A 5,073-nucleotide genomic window follows, 5' to 3' on the forward strand; every position below is an offset into this window, starting at 1 on the left:
TTCTCCAATCCAGCCTCTCATTACTCATCTCCAAGCTTGGCTTAGCTGGGTTACTCTACCTCCCACTGTCAGATGTGCCCATTCTGCCTGACGGGCAGCAATGTACACAATCCTCCCAAATTAGGGCCATGCGTTCTAAAGGTGGATATAGTTCCACCACCAGCCCTTTGTGTACTCAGGCACCAGGACATTTTTCAGTCTTGTAAACCTCAGAGGATCTAATGGCTTACAGGTACTTTTTTTTTTTTTTTTTAGAGGTTTCCAAACACGTTAAATTAAGAGGGGATGGTGTAGCAATGTGTTATTCTGCTTTTGGTCTTCATATGTGGAGGGCTTTGGAGCTGCTCTTTCCCCGGAGAACTGTGCTTCATCTGTCAAAGAGCTAAAGCTCAGGCCTTCGCTGTCTGAGCCAGGGAAGCTGGTCTCCAGGGAAAATTCTTTCCTCAGAATTCATATTGCAACCAGAAAGCTAAATGTTCCAATACACTGTGCAAATGGACTTCGTGACATGGGATACACGTTGTCGAACTTTGTAATCTTACCCTTCATTCAATATTCAACACATTTATTTGATCTCTTCCTTTTCTCAGCGTCCCCTTCTTCTGCACTCTTCCTTCGTTTCCCCCACCCCCACCTCCCTGCCTCTGGGAAGGGCTGACTCAGAGTCACCTTCCTGTCAGGGGAGTGGTTGAGGGGATTTCTAGATGTGCAATTAGGGACCAAGGTGTTGATTGTTTTCTTTGACTCGGGACTCTAGGTGAAGTACAGTTGCAGGCTAGTGGGATTAAAGGAGCCATGATCTTGAGAGGTGTGTGCCAGAGACTATTCCAGGTTACACCATGATACGAGGCAACGTCCCCAACTGTAGGCAGGCAAATGATGAGGTGCTCACCTGAATCCATGCCAGAAAGGGACAGGGTGCCTGGTCAAATGCCCTGTACGCAGGTGTGCTGTTCACGATAGGGGGAACCAATGAACATCTTAGGGAGACTTAGCACTATTCAGAATAGTGGGTGAAACTAGCAGTTTCTAGCTGATTGTTATTAAGGCCCATTTGAGCCTGTGATCTCTACAAATATTGCAGAATGAAAGGCCCTTTGAATTATAATTCGATTCCAAATATTTGCCTGGAATAATAGCTTGGCAACTATATGCTGGGAACTGTGAAGTAGAAATCATATTTTTATATTCCTATAAGTAATCATCACTGTGATTGAGCAAATATGCCTATTAAGTGTTCTCTATTATCTCATTTATTTTCATTGTTTTTTAATTGTATATATTTAAGGTAGATGACATGATCTTTTGATATACAAAGTGATATGGATACTACAGTGAAGCGACTTAACGTATCTGTCATCCCACATGGTTATCCATCTCCCTCCTTTTTTGACAAGAACGCCTAAAACCTATTCTTTTGGCAGAAATCTCAAATACAACACATCAATGTACTCCTCATGTTGTACATTAGAGTCCTAGACTTGTTCATCCTACATATCTGCACATTGCAGCATTATTCACAATAGCCAAGATACGGAAACAACCAAAGTGTTCGCTGATGGATGAATGATGGATGAATAGATGAAGAAGCTGTGTGTCTATCTATCTATCTATCTATCTATCTATCTATCTATCTATCTATCTATCATCTGTCTATCTATCATCTATCTGTAGTGGAATCTTATTTAGTTTTTAAAAAAGAAGATTCTGCCACTCACCACAACATGGGTGAACCTGGTGGACATTATAAGTGAAATAAGCCAGACCCAGAAATAAATATTCTGTATGATCTCACTGTATGTGGAATCTTAAAAAAAAAAAAAGTCAAATACACACAGATAGAGAATAAAATGGTATTTACCAGAGGCAGGGTGGGGGTGCAGGGAGGAAGGAGAAGATGTAGGTCAAAGGATATAGTATCTCATTTAATCATTACACCAGCTCTATGAAAAAGGTAGTATCTAGTTTTGGTGGTGATAGATCCAGAATTCAGAGGTTTTAAATAACTTTCTTAAGCTGGTAGGTAGTCGAGCTGTGATTCGAACTCTGAATAAGGCCCATACCCTCATTCTCTCCTGCTACCCTGGCCTGCCCTTCCAGTCATGAGCAGCACCACAAGACCAGGCTCATCTAGGAGCAGGCAGAGGCTCAGTCAGCTCTTCTACGCCTGCTGCCTGTAGCTGCCCCCGCCCAGCACTGCTACACAGCAAATCCTCTGGACTGCTCAGCCGCCACGCTGGGGTTCTGTACTTTACATTTGAGAAATTCTGGAATAAAGCAAGTTTTGTTACACAAGTCACTTTATGCAGATTCTCTGGCCAAGCCTCAAGGTTCTGACACCACCAGGAAGAGGAAGTCTGGTCTGAGCCCAGTGAGGAGCACATAGGCAGTGGGGCTGATGTGGAGGGGCTAGGCTGGGAGAGAGGATGCAGGCTCTTCTCTCTCCCTGCTTACATGTTTGTCCACATTCCACAATGTATAAAAAGAGTCAAGCCTGGAGAGCCTGATTTGGGGTTTGACGGGCATTTGTTGTTTCCTTGTGATACACTTTGTGGCTAGGTATGGTCACTCACTCCTGTAATCCAGGCACTTTGGGAGGCCAAGTCAGGAGGATTGCTGAGGCCAGGAGTTCAAGACCAGCCTGGGCAACATAGCAAGACCCTATCTCTACTTAAAACACACACACACACACGTACACACACACATACACACACACACGAAATACACTTTGAAAAGCCACAAGGTGATTTCACACTCATTTTTTACAGCTAAGGCCATGAGAAAATCTAAGTAAGATACGTTAGAGGCAGTCACTATTCTGGATGAATTTCTTCCACCAGCAGAGGTGACGAGTATTTTGTAGGGAGAAAGCATTCTTTCCCCTCACCTGACTAAGTAGGAGCTTCAGGAGGGAGGCGGCTTCAGGACAGGACTGGCATCGGAGGTGACTCACGGGAGTCAGCTGCTGGGCCATGGCTGCTGCTTAATGTCCTGTCCATTTCGTGTTCACGAAATGTTCTGCAGGGTTGATGTCAGTAGAATTTTCTCAATTTTCTTTCTAGGTCTGACCCTTGGGAAGAATCCAGCAGGAGGTAGGAGTGAAGAAAGGAGAATATAGAGGAAGACAGTCTTATTCCCTTTGTGATCAAGAGATTAGGTCGCTTGTGGCATTCTGGATATGGAGGGAGACTTCATCTTTATTGATTTAAACTCTCTAAATCCATGTAGAATAAGTGTAATCATAAACCCACTGGTACGAACTACTGAGAAAGAATGTGTAGTCATAGCCTGTGGATACCTCTGAGAAGAAGTTCAGTCAGCACTTATCCATCCCGGGTGCTTTGATATTATGCATTAGTTCAGGTAGAGAAGCGGGTCGGAGAGAGATTCCCCCTGGATACCTGGGAACTCGGTGACTTTATGAGTTCATTGCAGTGAGGGGGCATTGGGACCAGCATAATGGGTTGGAAGCCGGACAGTTGGGTCTGGGGACTGGTTCTGCAGTCGCCTGATTGAGACCACAGACAAGTCTCATAACCTCTCCAGGGCGCCCCTTCTTCATCTGTGAATTGATGACAACTAAAGATGATAATGGAAATAATGCTTCTCTGCCAAGGAAGCTACAAATATTCAATAAGTTAATATGTGTGGGAATGCTTTATCACCGCTAAAGCATGCTGCAACTGTAAAGCTGAAATGCTCCACATATGAGGGGCTGTGCCACCCCCGTGCTCAGAAGAATGCCACAGGCAGAGGATGCCCTCAACAGGAGAACATTTATAATGATATTTTACAGTCATATAAAGAAAAGTATGGTTATTGTTCTGATGCAGGATAGAAACATTTAAAAATGTTTTTATTTGCATCACAGACCTCTGAATATCTGAAAAAACCATGAATCTTTTCATTCTCTTAAAACACACACACCCCCCACACACAAAGCAAACAGCAAAAATAAACCATGCTAATACATTCATTCAGTAATGCTTTACATACAATTTCTGGGGGCTCATATTTTCTCTTAGCTCATAGCTTAAAAAAAATGACTGAACTAGAGACTGGTGCAGGCTTCTACTCTCTGACTGTAGTCTAGGAGAGAAATAGACTGCATAGAAGAATGAACAAAAAAAAAAAAAAAACAATGTTTAGCACCTGCCCAAGAAAAATGCTACAGAGAACATCTCTGGAATTCTAATAGATTCATACAACCCTCTTGAAAAAATAGTTTATGTCTCATCTTAACTAGTCGAAGTTAAAAACGTGCTCAGGCTAAAGAAAGGGTCTACCCCACATATGTGGCCACCCTTCAGCTCACTGATGCTTTTGTGCAAAAAGTCGTGGTCCGGATATCTGAATCCTCCTCCTGCCTCCACAATGGGCTGCTATCCGGTAACGGCTGCGAGGTCCCATTACCGCAGGGTGAGGCTCCTCCAGGACGCTCAGATGCCTGCTCAGAGCCCGGCTTATCGGGGGATCTGCGAGCTCCTGCCAACGCCCTGGTGTGTCCACCCTGGCCTATCTCGGGAGACTAGATTTTACCCTGAGCAACACATGAATTTTGGGTAAGGGCTGTCCCTGCTAAGTAGAATTTCATTTTGGATTCAGAGAATTCAGAACTGGAGCCAGCTCAGCCCAGGTGGAAATGTAAAAATCCACACCAAGATGAGCTCAAACTGAGTGAAACCATGGCCAGCGATGGAAAGTGAAAAGGAAAGAAAATAACTGAGCAGGCAAAGCTCTGTCCCACTTTCTCCATCCAGCTGGGGCCTTCCACGGGAGAGCACAGAAGCTATTTGCACCAAATGCTTCATAAAGCCAGCCAGGGCACTCGTTTTGAAGCTCACAGTGCACTACCTTCTATCTTCGGGTTGTTTATGGCGTCTTGGTCATAGGATGTAAACATCCCCCATGGGAGATGTGCAGGTCACCCACCTGATCAAGCCGGTGCTCCCTGGGATCCCAGAGATCAGAGGCCTCCTGGAAGGCAGATGGTGCGAGGCCTGGATGTCGGCTTCTCTCCCAGCATCTAGATCAAGTGGCGGCGGCAAGGCAGCTGGAAGGTACCCACAGAAA

Source organism: Piliocolobus tephrosceles, chromosome X (assembly GCF_002776525.5).
Source record: "Piliocolobus tephrosceles isolate RC106 chromosome X, ASM277652v3, whole genome shotgun sequence".
Lineage (NCBI taxonomy): Eukaryota > Metazoa > Chordata > Mammalia > Primates > Cercopithecidae > Piliocolobus > Piliocolobus tephrosceles.